The sequence below is a fragment of the Diceros bicornis genome, chromosome 8 (genome assembly GCF_020826845.1).
Source record: "Diceros bicornis minor isolate mBicDic1 chromosome 8, mDicBic1.mat.cur, whole genome shotgun sequence".
Taxonomy (NCBI): domain Eukaryota; kingdom Metazoa; phylum Chordata; class Mammalia; order Perissodactyla; family Rhinocerotidae; genus Diceros; species Diceros bicornis.
In genome coordinates, this window is record NC_080747.1 from 14,853,915 (window position 1) to 14,866,319 (window position 12,405).

Genomic DNA, 12,405 nt, shown 5'->3' on the forward strand with positions numbered 1-12,405 from the left:
TTCAGGGGCCTGTGAGAGAGAATGATGGAGATTGGTGATCAAAGAAGCCTGTCTGAGAAATGACTCTTAGTTGAGAGCTGAATAATGACAGGGATTAGCCAGACTGTGCACTAATTACTTTGTATTCACTCTATTATTTTATGTTTGCTTTTTAAGGTGCTTAGAGCACCTATGAGAATTTTACATTTTTGATTTGAGAAACATAATCGATTTGAATGTGGTGGGATATTTAATTTGTTAAATCCCCATAGTTTTGTCAGGAGTTATGTAAGAAGGATAAGAATATTTAGGGAAATATTATCTATCTAATAATTAATAAATTGAACTTAGGGAAGAATAATGACTGTTGCTCTTCACACCCAAAGTCCCTTCAACACTAAAATGAGAGCCATTCCAAAAACTTAACTAAGAGAGAACCCTTCCTCCTAGGAGCTTGTACTCTTTTCTTCATGCCTACATTTAATCATACATATTGACTTGTGTAGCTGCTCAATTCAGCTTATCTATCTATTAATTTATTTACTCCCTCTTACGTATTTTTACATTCACAAAACTCATGCATATGTTTATTAAGCACTCATCAAATGCCTCCTTTAAGCCTGGTACAATGATGGCACTGGATAAAGAAAATTAAATGAGACAGAGGCCCTGCTGTCAAAGAACATTCAGACCAGAGGAACCCAGAGACAACTTAATCTGTTATCACAGAAAGCACAGCAAGTCCCATAACAGAGCTAACCCAGAAGGGTATAGGAGCACAATGAAGGGGCATCTTAATCATCCAAGAGAAATAGGAAAGGCCTTCCGGTGGAAGATGTCTGTGAATTGAGACTGTCCTTAAGAAGAATATTTTCAAGGAGAGTCAAAAGCATAGCCAAAGACTCAGAAATAGCACTGGCATGGGCCATTCATGAAATAACAAGTAGGTTAATTTTGTTGGAGCAAAGGGTTTATTTATTCCAAGTTATTAGCACCTACTGTGTGCAACATTCTCTGGTAGGCACTGAAGGGTACAGTGCTGCACAAGAAGGACATTGACCCTGTACTCCTGGAGTTTACAGATTATTAGAAAATGGCTAAAGAGGAATTAAAAAATCCGGCAAGGCTCAAATTATGAAGGGTCTTACGTATTGTGCTAAAGTGTCTACCTTTTAGCCTGCATAAGTAAGAAAATTACAAGGTCAATTAAACTCTGCTTAAGAAAGATCAACCTGGTTTAGTGCAGAGAGTGGACTAAGGAGTTAAAGATTTTCAAGATTTGACATAAGAAGACTATTAAGAGGCTGTTCTAAGAATTAAGGCAAGAACTGATAGATGCCTGAACTAAGGCAGGAAGATGTTGTGGATGAGGTTAATTTAGAGATAATAAGGAGGTAGAATCTATAGATCTTTAGGACTATCTACTCATGAGGGAATGAATGAGACTAAGTAGTTAAGACCGATTCTTGGTATTCTGGCTTGGGAGGCTGTGTGAATATTGTAATTCGTCAAGGCTAGGAATGCTAGACGAATAAGTGTTAGAATGAATCCATAAGCTTATACATTTATATATTATGTTATCATGAAATTAAGAGGTCCTTGAAGATAGGAAGCATTTCTCAGATGTTCCTTATAACTATACATCTTTCCATGCTCTAAGCAGTTTCCCATCTGCTATTAGAAACTCAAGAAATAATAATTTAATCAGTTGAGAATTAGATTTGTCTTCCCCTGTGAGAAGAGTTTAAGTGTTCCTTTATACACTTTTAGTGAAAAGAGGTGATGATTTTTGGCAATTTACTGAGAAAAGGAAATCTAGACTATAAGCCAGAAGCAGATGAAGTTCTTTCACTCTGAACTACGTATCAAAGAAAGGTATAAAAAAATCTTTTATATCTCTAAATAAATGCAGCTTTATATCTTTTTCTGAAATTCAAATCTCAAAAGGTTCCTGATTACTCAAATAAAAAAGTAACCCTAGTCTACATCACAATCCATAAGCTACCCCTATATTTTATTGATCCCTGGACTAGAGGGGCAATTCCTTACAGCTGCACAGCCTTCCCTCTCAGGAAATCATCTCTCAATGAAAGGAGAAAAGGTGTGCCAGTGTCAGGGTGATGCAATATCCAAGTAATCCACAGATAATGCTGTAGTGAGGGCTGAATAGGGAAGAGTCAAGGGGGATTCCAGAAGCTCTTTGATGGAAAGTCAATGTAAGCTGAATGTTTCACTGACATCCAGTGTCCTTGATAGTTTGCCTGTGCTGAGTCTCCCATCTCCTCAAGACACACCCCCACTTTGGTTGAATCTCTTCATCTCTCTCCTATACCCTTCCTCTGTTTAGGCTAGCAGAGGAGAGACATGCTCAAGTTTAGAAGAGCTGGAATACTTCTTGGCAGCAAATTAACAGGAGAACAAATGCTCAGGAAGCTTGAGGCTAAAGGGGAGCTCAAGTCAACCAACTAATATTTCTTGAGTATTAGATCTGGGTAGAGCTATGCGTTTGTGAAGATGAAGAAAACATATATGAGAGAGAGAAATTACCTTCAAGATGCTTACAATTTACATGCTGAGCCCTCACAAGTAAAAGGATAGCCAGTAATTGTATCTTTGGAATCACTCTTATGAAACTATGTAGTAAACTTCTCTCCCATAGAGCTTAGTTGCCTACTCCAATGATAATTTTTTGATTTCTGTAAGAGTTGGGAGGGGGGAGTCTAAAAATTATACAATCTGTAAATTAAAATGAAAACACTAAATATCAAAATAGGATTTCTTAAAGCTTTTAGGTAGTATGACATCATAAGAGTATAACTTGTGCCATAGTCCATTTGATGTCACAGGGGAACGAAGTTTGCTCTTTTTAATCATCTAGAAATGAGCATTGTGGCATGTGTTGCAATTACAAGGATGTCTTTCTCTTAAAGACCACTTTGTAGAGATAGCCACAACTTAAGGCAGAAGAGCACTGTTTGATTTCGGGGATCCAAGGCGAGAGAAGACATTTAAGGGTCCTGAATCTAGACATAGCCAAGCACTTCCACTGCTCTGCACAGAGTCCAGGATGCCTGCGAAAGTGCACCAAGGGCATTTCTGCACGCAAGTCCAGCCTTTCCTCATTGAAGGTTTATGGGGCTTGTAATGTCAATATTCATGAATTTCAGGGACTGTATTTGTCCTTGGATCAGATTTGGAAGCAGCTTTTGATCAGTGAAGTGAAACAATTAATTATAATAAATAATGCTACGAGGAGTCCTCCCACTCAGCTAAAGGAGGAGGGGAGCCAAAGAAACAAAGCTCGTCTCTGGCAGAACCTCATCATCTGGCTGTCTGGATCAGATCCTGTTTGGCTATGGCACCCACAGGGTACTGAGCCATTGGTGAAACGCACTGTTGCTCCCTCTTCTCAACCAGTGGGTAGTATCAGGTTCTGGTGGGTGGAGGGGGTGGTAGAAGGAGGTCAAAAGAATCAGAAAGGAATGCAAAATTTCTTTCTATTCATCTGCATTTGATTGCTTTGTGCCCTGAAGCACGTGATTTAATTATTTTCATCATTGCCTCAGCTTCTTCAGCTACCAATCTCATTGAGGCCAATAAAATTATTCAGCCTTTACAAAAAATGCAGCCATAATAATTTTTGACTCAATGAATAGCTAAGGCTATAAAACCAGCTCCTTGGATGACCACATCCAATTGAGAATATCAACCTAGGGCTTTTTCAACAGTTAAAGTAAAACATAACCTTACATGAAATGGAAGTACCCTGCTTGTGATTTTCATAATAGATACTTGTTATTCATTGCCTACAACTTACATTCACCATCTCTTATCCACACAAGAATCCTCTTTGCTGCATTATTATCTCCAGCCTACAAATCAGGAAAGTAACACTCAGAGACATCAGTTGGCTTCCCCCAAGGGAGTTCAAGAAAGCTCTGAGTTAGTGTTGAGTTGACACTGTAAGGTGTGTGGGGAAGGGGCAGGAGTGGGGCTGGGGGGAGGCCAGAAATGAGTGCTTGCAGTCTAGACAACAGCAAATCAGAAGATAAAGCTAGAACAGGAAATTCTACAAAGGGAGGAGAATAGGGGCTCCCACGCCCAGGCTAAGAATCATAAAGTAAAGATGGGAGAGATGTCAGAAATGAACCAGAAGACCCCGGGGTTCCTCTGAAAGTGTAGTTTTCTTGGAAGGCCACAGCAAGAGGGACTGGCTCTGTCTGGTACTCTGAGAGCCGTCCCTCTGAGTTTGTATGTGCTTTTTAATATTATGGGTGTGTGTACGTGTATGTGTGCATTTTAATTTAACCTCTTTTATTTGTGATTTATTTATTAAAAGTGCTTACAGGATCCAAATCTTGGTTTCTTGTAAGCTTGAACAAGTAAATCCTAAGCCTTACTTTTATCATCTGAAACTGGGGACAATAAAAGTGCTATTTCACAAAGTTGTTGCAGGGAACAAACAGATGTGCAGCACTTAGCACAGTGCTTGTTTAAAGTAAGTACATAGTAATTGTCAATAATTATTTATTTATTTATCTAGCTTCTTTCTTCTTTTATACTTGCTCACTTACTCCCTTCCTTAAAAGCAACACATTGCAGGGTTTTAGATGATGTGTCATTTGGTGTTTCACTGGACCCATTACATAGAAAGGATTGTGTTGGAGTGATGGAGTAAGGAGTGTTTGTGTGTGTGTGAGTGAGTGTGAGTGGGTGGGGTGGGTCATCTTGAAGATACGTTAAATTAGTGTAGCACCAAAGCTACTCCAAAAATAGCGTCTACCCAATGATATTTCACTACTCATGTGAGGGTATATAAGGTAGGTACGGGGGGCCGGAGTGGTAACCAGCAGATACCTGAAAGTATTAGTGTCCTTACCCAAACTATAAGGGAGTTGAACTGTGGTTGAATTGTGGCTGGTTTGTTTTACCCAAAGTCATGGATGGAGTCGGTTTTCCGTTAAACATCAGGCCATCAGGGGCATGGTTGACCACTATTTGTAATAAACTGGTAGGTGAGAGATTTTGAGGTTTCTTAAAATGACTTTTATGTTATTAATTCTTCCCAAGTGCAGATTTGCTTTAATAGAAGATGTATTTACTGTCACCCACCACAAAAATGTTAACAGCTGTCACCATGTGATTTCAGTCTTTCGGAGTTTAGAGTCTTGCTAGGTGTCCCATCGGCACCTCAGTGTTGTCAGGCTGCTGATGGGGAGAGATGAAGAGGACAGAGGTTGGGTTTTAGTGCTGGACAGTGTGGCTCTCAATCTTAATTTCACTATTTACCAGTTGTGTGACCTTGGGCAAATGACTTGATCTTACTGAGCCTGAGTTTCCTTATCTTATGAAATTAAAACCTATCTCCCAGAGGTGCTGTGAAGATTAAACGGGGGAAGCACATTAAATATAAGCCTCGGTTAGGGGGTTGGATAAAATGATCTTTAAGTAACTGTCCAATCCTGAGATACTATGACACTAAGGTTACAAACTATGTGGGAACACCAAAAAATAATGCCTTCAATTGCAGGTAGGCTGCCTCTCCCTGTCTTCTCCTGTAAATCTTCGCATGGCTTGGAGCACCAGTCGCCTGACCTCTTAGGGCTTGACATTTTTCAAGTGTTAATGGGATATCCCCATTTATGTGATAATGGTGAGAAATGATTGCTGATATTTTAAAATAAAGGGCACTATATGTTCATAAGAAATTAATCAGAATGTTTTTTGTCACATGAGAATAGATTGAAACTACAGTGGGAAAACAGAATCCAGGGTTTGGAGTCCAAGATGGCTATGTTTAAATTCCAGTTCCTCAAATGGGTCAGTGACAAATATCTTTAACTTCTACTCCCTTTATTAATAAAATGGGGATGATACTACCAACAGGTCTTATGAGGATTAAATGAAATAAAGCACATAAAGTACCTCCAATGAAAAAATATAAAAGAAAACAAATAAAAATAAAGAAAATTAAAATGAAATAGAACACGTAAAGTTTCCGCCAATTAAAATTATATTAATTTTAATATAAAATTTAAAATATAATTTAAATAAAAGAGTGGATTGACAAAATAATCACAGTTAGTGGACATGGCCACATTAGACACTGGAATTTCTCATTTTTGAAACTTTTCTAACAACGTAAGGATTAGAAGTACTCAATATATCAGTTTGCCAGAGTTTAAATGTACTTTCTTTCTTTCCTTTCCTTTAGAATAGGATTATACAAACTTTGGCTGTAAAGGGCCAAATAGTAAATGTTTTAAGTTTGCTGGCCATATGGTCTCTGTCACAACTACTCAATTCTGCTACTGTGTGAAAACAGTCTTAGACAATAGGTAGATGAGTGGGCATAGATGTGCTCCAATAAAACTACTCACAAAAATAGGCAACAGGCTGGATTTGGCTTGTGAGCCATAGTTTGCCAACGTATGCTTTAGAACACTGATTTATCCAACAATATTTACTAAACATCTACAATGTTCAAAACACTATCTTTGAATTATTCAAGGTACAAAGATGAATTACTGTCTTGCATGGGGAATAAAACACAAACTTAAAACAAAGTACAAAATTTTTTTATTATTGCAAAGTAATTGGTCAGAAGTAGGCTTAAAAAAGTTGACAAGATAATAGCTAAGAAGCCATGTCCTGGGTTAAATCTTGATTTTTACCAATTTCTCACTATGTGACTTTGAGCAAATTATTCAAGGATTCTAAGCATCAGTCTGCTTTATATCCATTAAATGGAGATAATGGTATCTACCACACAGAGTTTTGGGGAGAAGTAAATAAGATAATGCACACAGAGCACCTAGCACATTAACCGGCACATAATAAGCAGTAAATACAAGTTAGTTATTATCATTCAGAAGATTGAAGGAACACTACTGGTCACTCAAGCATGCAATCTCTACTCAAGCCACAGTGGACTAACCCATGGTCCAACTCTCCATAGTCTAGAATCTTAAATCATACTCATTTTTAAGGACCATGAGTAGATATCTCCTTCTTTGGGAAGACTTCCCCTCAATCACTGAACTGTTATAATATACAGTTTGTACCTGTATTTATAACTCCATATTCTGCCAATTTTTAGGAATCATGATCATGAACTTTCCTCTGCAGAATTAGGCCTTGCCATCTATCACTCTCTTACACGAGTTCTTCACTAGTAGAGTGTAGCACACAGTTCTCAGCAGACAAAGTCTCTGATGAGGCTGATTCTATATGAGGTGTTGCACACCCCGTTTTCCCACTTTGTCATGAAAATCAGTTGCCTATCAGTTTCTTCACATTCTCTGTTGGTCCTGGCCTGTAAAGGATATTAGGATACAATCTATGAATTGTAAATATTCTCAATATATATCCAGGATTATTATCAATAATACATCTTTGTCAATTTAATTCTAAGGGGGTTTACTCCCTACAATGAAGTTGTGTAACATATCTGCTGTTTATTTTGCTCAGCCTTTCAGTTCTGCTGCCTAAAATGAACACTGTTTTGCTTTCTCAGGCTCACTGACAATTGGAAAAGAATTATACTGCTTCTTTGTTATTAAGCTGAACCATAACATTTTCCATTTTTTGTAGATCAAATGGTTGAATATTAAGAATTTCACATGGATGAATCTAAGGCCATTGTTATCATTCTTATTATATGGTGATTGCACTTTTTGATTACAGTTTAAGCTGAAAATGAATTCCCACCATTGGGAAGAAATATTGGTGTCATGATTCTTATTGTGTATTGTAATTACGTATCTATCTCTTTCAGCTCTAGTTGCAACAGCTTACACTGTTTATTCATTTCAAACTCAATAATATATAAGTACTTTACATATTGACATAGTTTTTTAATTCAACAGCTACTGTATAATGTCTACAATACACTTTCATGCATTAATGTCAAGCTAAACAAAGTAAGGTTATATGTTCTTAGAAGCACCCGGTAGGTCAAAAAAAATGAAGGGCAGGGGTAAATTCTGGGGAAGCATATAGAATGAGTCCACTAACTCTTTCTGGAAAAGTAAAGGCAGACTTAACAGATTAATTACAAAAATGGCTCCAAGTTTTCATTCATCCCTACATCCACATCCTTTGTGAAGTGACTTTGTAGCCCCATCCATCAGGAGGTAGAATCTACCTGCTTATCCCCTGACTTTGGGCTGGCCTTGAAACTTGCTTGGATCAACAGAAGACAGCAGAAGTGCTGTTGTGTCAGATTTGGACCTAGGCTCTGAGTGGCCTTTCTCACATCCACTTTCTTTTGATGAGATTCAGGACACGCCACCCCAAAACAATGTACCTTGGCATATTGAAAACTTCAAGCTGAAGAAGTTTGAAGCAGGAAGGTCACTCTGACCTCCTCTCCCCTCACCCTTCTTCCTTGAAAGAGGTTATAAAACCCTTATATGAGAGGTGCCCCCCATACATGGAGAAAAGGAGCATCCTTATCTCCCAAGAAAGAGGGATGCCAAGAAGAATCTTACCAAACAGGCCTTGCTAAGCTTCCCTCAATTTACGGCACTCACCTCATACTCCTTGACCTATCACATTCCTCCACAACTGTCCACTCTTCATCAAACCTAGCATAAAAATACACAGATCTGTTTTTTTGGGTCTTCACTTCCTTAAGAAGGCTCCTGTGTCACATAACACTTACATTAAATAAATTTGTTTGCTTTTCTCCTGTTAATCTGTCTTTGTCAGTTTAATTTTCAGACCTAGCCAGGGACTCTAAGAGGGTCGAGGGAAACTTCTTTCCTCCCCTACAGTTTCACGGGATCTTGCTCAATTTCCCTTTGTATAGCTTAGTCTGACCTGCTGGAGGAGAAGAAACCACATGGAATGGAAGGTGAGTGAGCCAGCCCAGCCCAGCCAGCCCCCAGCTGACCTGGCAGCCAACTGCAGACACAGGAGTAAGTTCAGAATCGCCCAGCTGAGCCCCACCCAAATTGCTGATCCACTGAATTATGAGCTCTATGAGCCCCTAAGTTTTGGGGTAATTTGTTAAACAGAAAATGATTATTAACACAGATCTCAGAGAAGAAGTTAGATTTCAGCCAGTTCTTGAAACTATAAAAGAGATTGCCAGGGCCGGCCCCGTGGCTTAGCGGTTGAGTGCGCGCGCTCCGCTACTGGTGGCCCAGGTTCAGATCCTGGGCGCCCACCGACGCACCGCTTCTCCGGCCATGCTGAAGCTGCTTCCCACATACAGCAACTAGAAGGATGTGCAGCTATGACATACAACTATCTACTGGGGCTTTGGGGAAAAAAAAGAGGAGGATTGGCAATAGATGTTAGCTCAGAGCCGGTCTTCCTCAGCAAAAAGAGGAGGATTAGCATGGATGTTAGCTCAGGACTGATCTTCCTCACACACACACAAAAAAAGAGATTGCCAGATATAGAAGAAAGAAGAGGGAATTCAAAGCAGGTCAAGCATTGCACAAACAGGCTTAGATTCGTGCAAAGGCTTCTTTTGTTCTAAGAAAGTGAGAAATCCGGTAGATCAGGATCATACTGATGATATGATGTAGAAATGTGTGTGAATATGTGTGTGTGTGTGTGGGGGGTCTAGCATGATATCTCTAGCATGATAATTTGAGTTGGGAGAAAACTTGTCTCATTTACAGAAAATCAAATGGTCATAAGAATGTATCTTTTATACAAATTCTGATTCACCTATATCAACAAACAAGAAGAAATTTTTTAAAACGATAGTACACAGATCATGAGAAATGTATACAGATATGTAGGTGGTGTGGGCGAACGGGCAGAAAGTTCAACCATTTTCACTCATCTCCCAGCTGCATTTGAAGATTTAAGTTAAATCAGTAGATTTGGCATTGACTTTGTACTCGAACGGGTATCATATCATATCTGCCTTTCTCTGCCAACCACCGTAATTGCCTAGTATATGCACTTGATCTAAGCCAATCCAAGCACCATTCTGACTCAAAAATTCAGTGAGGCATCCAAGTACCTGATTTAAGTTTTGAAACAGGTCATATGCCGTTTCCCCAGTTGGGCCCCCTGTGTACCTCTCAGCAAACTTGATGTTAATTGCTTTGTTCTAGAGTAGGCCAAGTGTGCTGTCACTTCTTTCTGATTATACTTTTCCTGGCGCTTTTTAATATCCAAACTTGCCTTGCTGTATCACACACAATTGATGTTATACATGATCAGCAAATCAACACACTGCCCAAACAACTTCCTGTGGTTATTAGGCAGTCTGATCCGAAGCTGCTCTAAGCTTCACCACAAATGAGTACGTCTAATGCAGAAAATGTTAAAAAAAGATAGATGAAGCAAAGCTTTCACCTCTGCAGTGTAGAATATAATGTTCCCTTTGTAGTGTGGACATGTTGGATGTGGCATAGGTGTGCTTACACAAGATATTATAATTTAGGGAGCTTTGACCCTTAACCACGTGAGTTTTAAGGAATCTGTGCATAGAAGGGTTTCCGGATGGGGCTTAACAAATATTCACAGAGCACCTGCTGGGCTGGCCATGCTGTAGGTTTAAGAATCAGAAATGATTCTTGTCCTTATGCTAGTGAAAACAGCACCAAATCAAACTGAATCGAGTTCAAATCCTACATTCCAAGCTTATCAAGGACAATTTATTGATTGGTTTTGATAAGTTTTTGTTTTTCAGATTATAAAAGGAAGACAATTACTAATTTAAAAAGTTTGCAAAACTCAGAGAAGAATACAGAAAAAAATCACCATACAGACTTGGCAACTGTTAAAATGTTAGTTATTTCCTTTAAATAATCTTTTTTCCTCTGTTTATACATATAGGTATAGTTATATCATACTTGTGTTTACACTAGATCTATATCATTTGTATCTTGCTGTTAATGTCAAACAAAATGTGTGAATTTTCAGGGCCGGCCCCGTGGCTTAGCAGTTAAATGCGCGCACTCCACTACTGGTGGTCCGGTTCGGATCCCAGGTACGCAACGACGCACCACTTCTCCGACCATGCTGGGCCGCGTCCCACATACAGCAACTAGAAGGATGTGCAACTATGACATACAACTATCTACTGGGGCTTTGGGGAAAAAAAAGGAGGAGGATTGGCAATAGATGTTAGCTCAGAGCCGGTCTTCCTCAGCAAAAAGAGGAGGATTAGCATGGATGTTAGCTCAGGGCTGATCTTCCTCACCAAAAAAAAAAAAAAACAAGTGTGAATTTTCTAAGCTATTAATGTTCTTTGAAAACATTTTACTGGCTTCATGCTTTTCAAAATTATGGATGTGCCACGATTTATTTAGTCCTTCCCTTGTTTATGGACATTCATATCGTTTCAAATCTTTCTTTACCACTGTAACTCTTCGAGGGGCATCTTAATACATTTTTATTTGTTTGCATCTCTGATTATATCTTTTATCTAGGTTGTAGAATTGCTATTACTGGTTTTAAAGTTATGAACTTAAATTATTACTTTTATATTTATATAATAATATCTGTTTATTATTTTTAAAAGTTCAATAATTCTGGTGGTTTTATGATTAAAATAGCACTAGACATTTTTTAAACCAAAGCCAACCTGTCTTTCTCATTCTTTAGAGAAAATAACTTTTAAAAGTTTTTACTGTATCTTATAGTATTTAACATCCTGTCACCTAATAACAACTTTATTTTGTTGTATCATAACATTTCAAGATTAGGCATAATTTATTTTCTTTCTCCTATGGAAGACAAAAATTTAGTTGTCTTAAAACCTTTCTTTCTCTCCTCACCATTTCCTCAAACACTTCTCTTCCTTCATTCACCCAATATAATTATAGCAAATCAGTTACATCAATACTTAGCATTTATGATATTATGATTGTGTAAATATTATTTGCAGATAGGCCAAACTGTATATGTTAGAACTCGTTTCTTGTAAAAGTTTTAATTTTTCCTGGGACTCATAATTGCCTTTATTTTTAATTGGTGAATTTTCTACATACCTATGACCAATTGATCTCCACATTCTCTAAGAAAACTATAAAATAAGCATATAGTCAAATGTAATAAGGAAATGTATAAGGAAGTCTATAGCTTCTATTTTTTATGTCAGTATCCCTCCCAGAGTCCTCTGACCTATATGAATGGACAAGTTCTTCCAAGGCAGCCCCAATTCCCGGCAACCACTCATCTGTTCTCCTTCTTTGTAATTCTGTTATTTTAAGAGTGCTGGATAAATGGAATCATATAGTGTATAACTTTGTGAGATTTTTTTTCCCCAATCAATATAATTCACTTGAGATCTATCTAAGTTGTTGTGTGGATCAATACATTGTTTCTTTTCCTCATGGAGTGGTTTTCCATGGCATGGATGTACCATAGTTTGTTTAACCATTCACCTGGAGAAGGATATCTGGGTTGTTTCCAGTTGTTAGCTGCATGAACATTCATTTTCCACAAAAGTTG